The sequence below is a fragment of the Equus caballus genome, chromosome 25 (genome assembly GCF_041296265.1).
Source record: "Equus caballus isolate H_3958 breed thoroughbred chromosome 25, TB-T2T, whole genome shotgun sequence".
NCBI lineage: Eukaryota > Metazoa > Chordata > Mammalia > Perissodactyla > Equidae > Equus > Equus caballus.
Window position 1 is genome coordinate 38,558,086 of NC_091708.1, and position 10,491 is coordinate 38,568,576.

The window sequence follows — 10,491 nt, forward strand, 5'->3', positions numbered from 1 at the left end:
TTTTTTGTGTGTGGGTCACTGCCACAGCATGGCCACAGATGAGTAATGTAGGCGTGCGCCCAGGAACCGAACCCAGGCCACTGAAGCAGAATGTTCCAAACTTAACAACTAGGCCATGGGCCCCGAGAAGTTTTCAATTTTAATAAAGTCCAGCTTGTCCATTATTTCTTTCATGGATTACGTCTCTAGTCTTGCACATATTTCTTTTCCGTACAAAGTCAAAGGAATTGCTTCTAATATTTCACCACTTACAACCTTTTTCTTTTTTTTAAAGATTGTCACCTGAGCTAACAACTGTTGCTGATTTTTTTTTCTGCTTTTTCTCTCCAGATCCCCCCAGCAAATAGTTGTGTATTTTTTTAGCTGTGGGTCCTTCTAGCTATGGAATGCGGGACGCTGCCTCAACATGACCTGATGAGCGGTGCCATGTCTGCGCCCAGGATTTGAACCAGAGAAACCCTGGGTCGCCAAAGCGGAGCGTGAGAACTTAACCACTCTGCCGTGGGGCCGGCCCCCACCACTTATAATCTTTGTAGTAGATTTTTGGTAGTTTCACTTTATCAGGTTAAAAAAATTGTTTTATACTCATAGCTTTATAAAAGTTTAAATATTTTATTTTTTAATTTCAAATGGTTTGTCTCCATCTATTGAAATTAAAAATGATTTTATTTTTAATCTATTAATGTGGTGAATTGCACCAATAGATTTATTAATATTAAACCTTCCTTGTTTTCTTGGGATAAATTTGATTTAGTCTTGGTGTATTTTTAGTATAAAATTTAGGATTCATTTTACCAACATTATCAAAGGAATTTTGCATCTGTGTTTCTAAGTGAGATTGGCCTATCATTTTTCTTTCTCACACTGTTTTTTCTAGTTCTGGTATCAAGGTTATCTCAGCCACAAAAAAGGACATGGAAGTGAAAGTTCATTCCCTTTCTATTCATGAAACAATTTAAATAGGACAGGAGTGACCTATTTTTTGAAATTTTGGTAAAACTCTCCTGAAAAATATCTATGTTCTGATGTTTTCACTGTAGGCCAAATTCTTAAGTGGTTATAGGTCTATTTGAATTTTCTATTTTTTTCCGAAGTTAACATTGATCATATTTTAGATTTCTAAAAACATAACTGTTTCATGCATGTTTCTAAATGTGTTGGCATAGAGGCATTCGAAATATTCCCTTATGATCCTTTTCATCTCTAGCATATCTGTACTTATGTCCCTTTTTAAAAATTTCTCCCCTTTTTTCCCTTCATTAACCTTGACAGAAGTTATCTACTTTATTAGTCTTTTCAAAGAACTAACTTTTGATTTTGTTGATAATTTCTGTTGTGTCTTTGTCTTCTAGTTCATTTTTCTATTTTTCTGAGTGGAAAATTTGGTTTAATTATTTTTAGCCATTTTGGTCTTTCTAATAAAAGTATTTTAAGGCTCTAATTTTCTCTCTAAGTTCCACTTTGGCAGCAACCCACAAATTTTGACATGTAGAGTTTTAATTGTTCAGTTGCAATATTTGTAATTGAAGTCATAATCTCTTCTTTAATCCATTAGTTATTTAGAGATGTCTTCCCACTCTGGTCAGCTTTTTATTATTAATTTCTAATGAGGTCTGTATGATAGTGTGTCTCTGTAATTTTATTTCCTCCCTGAAGCCCCAGTGCATGGTTGTATATCCTAGTTGTAAGTCCTTCTAATTCTTTTAAGTGAGCCACTGCCATAGCATGGCAACTGACAGATGGGTGGTGTCATTCCGAGACTGGGAAAGAAACCTGGGCCACTGAAGTGGTGAGAGCACCAAACTTTAACCACTAGGCCATCAGGGCTGGCTCTCTCTGTTATTCTTTTTTTTTTTTTTTTTTTTTGAGGAAGAATAACCCTGAGCTAACATCCACCACCAATCCTCCTCTTTTTGCTGAGGAAGATTGGCCCTGAGCTAACATCTGCTGCCAATCCTCCTCTTTTTGCTGAGAAAGATTGGCCTTGAGCTAACATCCGTGACCATCTTCCTCTCTTTTATTTCTTGGACACCAGCCACAGCATGGCTTGATAAGCGGTGTGTAAGTCTGTGCCTGGGATCTGAACCAGCAAATCCAGGGCCACCAAAGCAGAATGTGCAAACTTAACTGCTGTGCCACTGGGACAGCCCCTTTGTTATTCTTTGAGACTTCTTTTATGTGCTGGAATGATCAATATCCCACACATTTGTGAAGAGAATATATATTCTCCACTGGCTACATTCAGAATTCTATACGGGTTCTTTATATTAAGCTTGTTAATTCTGCCGTCTAATCTCTATATCTTCTTTATCCTCTCTAGTTTTTTTTTTTTATTCCGTCTGGAATGTGTTAAAATCTCCTAGTATAATTGGGGATTTGTCGATTTTTGCCTAATGCATTCTAGGCTATGTCAAGTTCCTGGAAAGTTGTTCTTTCTTCATTAATTGTCACTCGCTTTTCTTCATATTGCTCTTTTCTCCACAGTTTATTTTGTTTAGTATTAAGATTGCTATACCATTTCTCTTTAGGTTAATATCTGCTTGTTACTTTATATCTATTTCTATACATTTACTACAACCCATTTCATTCTTTTAGGTGTGTCTATTGTAAATAGGATATATAGCTAAATTTTTAAACTCATCTGAAGAATCTCTGTCTTTTAATGGGTGAATTTAATTTATTTACATTTATCATGATCATTATTTTATTTGGAATTATTTATGACATTTCCTTTTGTGCCTGTGTGTCTCTTCACTATGTTTTTCTTTGTTCTTTATTCTTTCTTTCTTTCTTTTCTGCCTTCCATTGAATTGATCATTTTCCCCTTTCCCTTTTATTGGTTGCTAAGTTATAAATTCTAATTACTCTATCTGAGTAGTTATCCTTATATCTTAACATAATTGATGTAATAATTGATATAACAAAGTCAAGAGTTAATAATCAATACTGCTATCATTTTCCATAATAATATAAGGACTAGATATTTAATTTATGTATCAGCCCCATCATCTATTTTTTTATTGTCTAGCATTTAGTGTCACCTTATTTTTAACTCTCCCATTAGTTGGTTAGTTGTGTGTTACAGCTAAGGCTTACCATATTTTATCAAATCTAAGATGTCATCAATTGTAAGAAACACTATTATTTTATGTACCTCTAAGAAAAAAAGAGAAGTGACGTCAGCAAAAATCACAATGCAAAGACCTCTGCAAATTCCTTTCTCCATAAAAAGTAATGAAAACACTGGCAAAAATTGTCAGAAACAACTTTTTTCAGAACTCTGGAAATTAACCAAAGGCTTGTAGTAATCTGGGGGAGCGTTTGTTATTATTTTTTTTAAAACCAATAGCTGAATCTCAATAAGAACAGCAAGATTTATAACATTTGAACTTTCACCATTCTCCTCTCCCTCTCGCTGGTCCTGCAGTAACCCTTTTGATTCAGTTACAGTAAAAACCCAGCAGCCTGACAGCCATTGAAAGGGACAGAATGGGTTGGTGCCCCTTCAGAGTGCCATTCCCAGAGAAGTCTCAACAACTACAGTCAGAAGTTAGAGAGGAGAAAGTGCTACTGACCTTAGAGAAATAAAAAAGAGTATAAGGGAATATGATGAACAAATTAAATAACCTAGCTAGAATGGACAAATTCCTAGAAAGACACAAACCAGTGAAACTGGCTTTTTAAAAAAGTTGAATAGAACTTTAACAAGCAGAGAGGCTGAATTAGTAGTCAAAAACTTTCCGCAAAGAAAAGCTGAGGACCAGATGGCGTCACTGGTGAATTCTACCAAATGTTTAAAGAATTAACACAAATACTTCACAAACTCTTCCAAAAAATAGAAGAGGAGGAAATGCTTCCCACTCATTTTATGAAGCCGGTATTATCCCGATAGCAAAACCAGACAAAGACATCACATGAAAAGAAAACTATAGACCAATATTCCTTATGAATGTACATGTAAAAATCCTTAACAAAATACTAAGAAACCAAATTCATCAACTTAACAAGGATTATATATCATGACCAAGTGGGACCATGTAGGAATACAAGATCCATTCAATGTATGAAAATCAATCAATGTAATATACCATATTAATAGAATAAAGGACAAAAGCCACATGATCATCTCAAAAGATATGGGAAAAGCATTTGACAAGAAGGAATAAGGCTGCTAATTAAATTCTGATGTAGTGCTTTTGTTTTACACTTATTGAAATCTTTTTTTACACTTATTGAAAGACTTATTTTGACATTGATGTTTATCATATATTACTCTTATGCACATATAAAAGGAAAATATAAGCAAAATAAGTTGACTAAGGTATTCCTAAAACTTCTTCACATTCAGAGTACAACTCTTTTGAAGAATTGGTCAGTATGTACATATACCCGTATCAAAGTATGGAAGTAATACTCACAATTACTGCAGTCTTCATTTCTGCAATGAATAACATGGTTGTAGCTGGTATTTATAAACTCCTTCTTCTACTAGCTGTTTCGTATTCCCTTTGCCTTCAGAGAGCACTCAGCCTGTTGTGGTTGGCTGGTAGGATGACCCAAAGCCTTCATTTCTGAAGGATCTGTACTGTTAGCAGTTCTGTCTGTATTGCGATGTTGCAGTTCTCCATTAAGTTTTATTTCAGGACATGAGAGTGCTAAGAGGTGCCCACAAAAGACATATTCCAGATGTATTCCAGATATACCCCTCCCTGTTCCCATTGTAGAAACCCAAATTCTCTTGATGTTTAGGATCAATCGACCCAACCAGTATAGTAAGTCCTTCTTTGCTTGTTGGTTTGCTGGCATGAGAAGCCCAATGTGGCCAGGTGGCAGTTTCACTTCCAGTTTAATGGAACCATGGATATGCCCACTGGTTCCCTTCGAAACTACTTTGTTCCCTTTGGAACCAAGACTTCTAAACCGAAGTGTCAGGGACGTGAAGCAAAAATTATGTTAATGGACCATTGGGATAATAGTGAGAGGAGCCCCTCTTATTTCCACCCTAAACAGGACCTTGAATCCTGTTTATAGAATAAATGATGCCACATTTTGATCACAATGATTCAGAGCATATACCACATCCTGGAAGACTGCCTTAGCCCCACAAGTTGTTACCACTCATCTGGTTTTATAATTGAGTCTTCAAAAAGCCATTTCATTGTTTTATCAGGCCAGCAGCTTCAGGGTAATAGGGCATATGCTAAGACCAGTGAATTCCACATGCCATGAGCCTACTGCTGCACTTACTTCATTTGCTGTAAAATGCATTCTCTGGTCAGAAGTGATGCCGTGTGGTATACCATGACAATGGATAAGGCAGTGGATGGTGGTTTTGAAAGAAGCATTTTGAGCAGGGAAGGCAAATCCACATCCAGACTAAGTGTCTATTCCAGGGAGGACAAAGTGCTATGCCTTCCATGTTGGAAGTAGTCCACTGTAATAAACCCACCACCACATGGCTGGCTGTTCCCCTGAGAAATGGTGTTATAAAGGGGCTCAGTGTTGGTCTCTGCTGTTGGCAGATTGGGCACTCAATGGCAACACTAGCCAGGTCTGCTTTGTTCAGTGGAAGTTACTGAGCCCATGCATAACCTCCATTCCTGCCTCCATGGTCACCTCATTCATGAGTCCATTGAGCAAGGACAAGAGTGACTGGGGAAAGAGGCTGACTGGGATCCAGAGAATGGGTCATCCTGTCCATCTGAGTATTAAGATCCTTTTCCTCAAAGGTTTCTGTTTGATGAGCATTTACATGGGACACAAATAACTTCATGAAATTTTGAGTTTATTCATATATCTCTTCCCAGGATCTCTTTGTCCTCAATTTTCCAATCCTGTTCTTTCCAAGTCTCTGACCATCCAGCCAAACCATTGGCCACATCCTGCATTGAACTTTTATTAATCACTGTAGATCTGTACCTCTTGCCATTTCTCGTTCCAGGCAAGATGAACAATGAGGTGCACTGCTCAACTGCCCACTGGGAGGATTCTGCCCCACCACTGCTCTTCAGCACCACCCCAAAGTGGAGCCTTGGTGCTGCAGTGGTCCACTTTCAGGTGGTTCCTCCATGTCACACATAATCATTTTCAAGTCCCCGATATTTTCTTCCTCAGTTAACTGGTCAGGGGGAGACTTCTGATGAGTACACAGGTGCTGATGGAAAGGGAGAGGCAAAACAGTAGAAGAGCCAACTGCTCATCCAACTCACTTGTGCCTTCTAGACCCATCAAGCCCAATCCAATCATGCCCACCTTGTCTCTGTCCGTTAAGTTCCGCTTCCACTAGATGATGGAGTGATGTAATATGAAGATGTGGATAACCACAGGGCTGTTTTGGGGACCACTGGGTCCACATTGAAACTGACCCAAGACAAAACTCCATTAATCACTCAATTACCTGAATCCCCTTCTACAATTGGTGGGCTACAATGTCATTTAGGTTCCCTAAGCACACAGTGCTCCCCAAAAGTCTAGTTATTTCCCCTTCCCCCATGTGCAGTCACCATGGTAAATGGCTGCTGGTCCTTTTAGGAAAGGCTAGGAGGAAGAGTTCCAGTACGTTAAAAAAGAGCTACTGTACACATTTTTGGCAGTGCAGCATTCCTTCCTCAAGTGCCTCCCCGTCATTCAGAGGGTTTGGGGGTCTATGAGTTGGCTCAAGTCTGGGAACTGGTGGAGAGAATGCAGCTCTCTACTGTGTTGATTCAGGTCAGACTTCTCTTCACCAGACCTAGAGATTTTTGTTTATACAAATCAAGTAAGATTTTAGTAGGCTGCCCATCTATTGCAATCCTAGGAACACCATAATTAACCAGTCAGCAACAAAGTGTGCTTCAGGTTGGACTATTCTGAATTACAGTAATCACGCCCACCTTGTCTCTGTCAGTTGAGTGCCACCCAGGGATGCCATCCCCTTTGAATTCAGGGAGCTCAGTCTCATGGCATCGTTTCCCACTGTAATTCCTGTCTTGCAGAGCATCAACGCCATAGAGCTCTTCAGAGATGCTGGGACTCCCCTCACCAACGTATTTCTCAAAGCCTTGGTGGGCGGTCCTCTGTCCTCCTAGGGGACATGGTGAGGGGATGGGTGAGCAGATCTTAAATAATAAATCCAGTCCAGCAGTTTCCCCAAGCTTTTGGACACCTCCCTCTATAGTATGTCAAGGAAGTTCTGAAATCTCAGCCCTATTCAGTAGGAACCCAGGAGAGTTCATATTTGGGTTCAGGTTTCAACCAACCAAATGAGCAAACTGCTAGAGCCACTCTCAGCCTGTGATGGTTGATTTAAGTGTCAACTTGACTGGCATAAGGGATGCCCAGATAGCTGGTAATTTATTATTTCTAGGTGTGTCTGTGAGGGTGTTTTTGGAAGAGATTGGCATTTGAATTGGTAACCTGAGTAAAGCAGATGGCCGTCCCCAGTGTGGGTGGACATCACCCAATCCTTTTAGGGCCAAAATAAACAAAAAGGCAGGGGAAAGGCCAATTCACTCTTTGCTCTTGAGCTGAGACATCCATCGGACATCAGCACTCCTGGTTCTCCAGCTTTTAGACTCACATGGGAACTTATATCATCAGTCCCCCAGATTCTCAGGCCTTAGCATTGGACTGAATTAAACCACCAGCTTTCCTGGTTCTCTAGCCTGCGGACGGCAGACTGTAGGACTTCACGGCCTCCATAACTGGGTGAGCCAGTTCCTGTAACAAATCTCCTCTTATCTACATCTACGTGTATCCCAGCGGTTCTGTTTCTGTGGGGAGGCTTGACTAATACGCGACCAAACTACCACAATGAATCTGGAGTCTCTGCTTATACATTTATAACAACAAATTCAACCAGATCCAACATTCTATTCTTTTCGCCATGCTCCAACGCCCTTAGGTTCTATTCTTATGTTGATATAAGTTAGAAACATCTTGCAATTCTTTGATGTGGATGCCTCCTCATGGGTCACACTTTGTGCCTGACCCCCAAAGCTTGCTGGGTCTTGAGTCTGGTTATAGCTCTAGAAGCAATGACAGGTGGGGACCGGTCTTGAGGAAAATCGCCTTTCACTTCAAGGACACCACCTCAGGAGAGGCCACTCGAGGTTCTCCAGGCACAGGGGAGAGTCACCTCAGAAGGGGAGGATGGGATGCTTCTACTGGAGTTCAAGATTCCCATCTTCATCAGATTCCGCCCGGGCGTCTCCATCCCAGTTTTTGGGGTCCCGCTCCTTCTCAATCAATGCCCTCTGACTTTAACATGAGGCCTTTCAAGGTGTGAATTCAGTTGGCATTGCCATTCAGCTATCCACAGGAATAGATTGTGGGTTTGGTTTCCGGAAATCTCACCCTGCAGCTCCAGGGATAAATGCTTTCTGGATCTTGACCCATTTCTTGATCTGGGAATTTAAAGCCCTGAGCTCATCATCTTTTTTCTTCCAAATTTTCCAGTGCACTAAAAAGCAGCCAACCCACCCCACAGTCCTTACACCCTTTATTTCCACTGAAATGTCCCATGGCAGTAGCTATTTGGTCAAAGTCTTGCCTTCTGTAGTCCTTGACTCCAGGAGTCTAAAGGTGATAATTTAATAACTGCTTCACCGGCACATGCTAGGGACCACCAGTATCCCCTTTACTCCTGAGACCAGTGTCCTTAATGCCTTGAAAGCTACTCAGATCCGAGACCCAATGCCAGGTTTCCATCCTTTAAGTTCTGCTCCCCTGGAAGCACCACGACTACCAATAACTGTATCAGTCAGGGTTCAGTCAGGGAAGCAAAGCCACTGTGAGTGTTACAGGATATGGATTTATTATAGGGATTAAGCCTGACACAACTGTGGACAGAGCTAGGGAAGTGAAGGTCCAGAGGGAGAATCGGAGGGTCAGAGGCAAAGTCACCAAGCCATACGCTTGAAGCTTTGGCTCGGGTGGAATCTAAGCAGTCAAGCTCACGGAGCCCCTGAAGTGAAACTGCAAAGGGGAGCTTGTAGGTAGGGCTATGGGATGCTGGTACTTCTGGGTGGTTACGTCCTCTGCGAGTCCACTGCTAAGCATCTCGTGCTGGGCCTGGAGCTGCTCCTGGTGAAGAGGAAGAAGAGCTGGTTGTGGGGAAGCAAAGAAGGACAGACTGGATGCACTGGCAACCTCAGCATCCGTCTGTCACCATATTTGGCCACAAAGGCCATCAGAGAATAATGGCTGCTACTCCCCTTCCACCTCCCAATTCTTCTTTTAGTCAACTCCACCCTGGAAGGAGATGCTAGGAGAGGTGTTCAGAGCTTAACCAAGTTAGTGACAGAATATTCCAATGCAGGGAATATAACGGCTCTACGCCTTGTAAATTTACAAGTTATAATTTCAACCATTGATTGAGACTGATTCGCACTGTCAGATCTCCAAATGGCATGGAGAGAGAATCTAGTTGGCCAGCTTGGGTCATGTTTCCATACCTGGTCCAGTAGCTATACCCGAGGGGTGAGAGTCACATGGTAAACATGGCTGGATGCTTTCCCCTGGGAATCAAGGGGCAGTTCTCAGAGAAGGGGGCCAAGGCATAGCCTAGGCACAAAAATCCCTCAGTTGGTAGTGTGTAAAATCGAGAACTTTGGGAAGTGGCTTATTACTTCCAATGTGAGGTACCCTGCTCACAGAGAGAGCAGAGCTGGGTCCGTGGGAGAAGCTCACACTCCATTCCCGGGTGTCAGGATGGCAGGAACCAAAAGGGAAACTAGAAACCCTTGTCATCCACTCAATGGATTTTCACCATGTGCCAGGCACTGTGTTGGGCTTCGGAACTACTAACGTCAGCTCTCTTAGTGCTTACAAACTAGAAGGTTTTAAATGGTTGGGGCCTGGCACCAAGAGGAAGAAGAGATCAGAAAAGAAATGGAGGCTGGTGATATCAGGAAACAAGCAGGTGTTCATCTCAAGAGACCCAACGATCACCAGGTGCTCGTCACTGAGCCCACCTCAGCACCATCACCGTCAACCCATCAACCCGAGAGAGGCTTGCGGGTTCACTCAGAGAAGATTTCCTGAAGGTCTGTTGCCACGCTAGGAGATTGTTCTGTGTTCTTTTAGGTGATGGCCAGTCAGGTGCGGCCACAAGAGGAGGCACAGGAGAGGCTCAGGAAAACTAAGTTTATTGCACCCATGGGTCCAAGAGAGACAAGGCCCAGGGGAGGGCGCTTAACCAAGCAGGTGGGGCGTCGAGACAGCGAGGACCCACGGGCAAGTGCCTTTATTGGGAGTCGGAGTGGGGTACACAGGAAAAGGCACAGGGGATTTCATTGGTGCCTTTGAACGCTACGTGCTTTCCTTACGTTCGTTTCATTGGTGCGCCTGAAAGTCGTGGTCAGCGGAAGGCAGGAAGGGGAACTTGTGACAGAGCCCAGACTTGTTACCCTGCTGCACCAGGTCACCTGGGCCAGTGCTCACAACGTGTTTGTGGGGGCCGTTGATGTAGCAGGAAGAAAAGGGGGGAAATATGAAGTTTTCAAATTTACA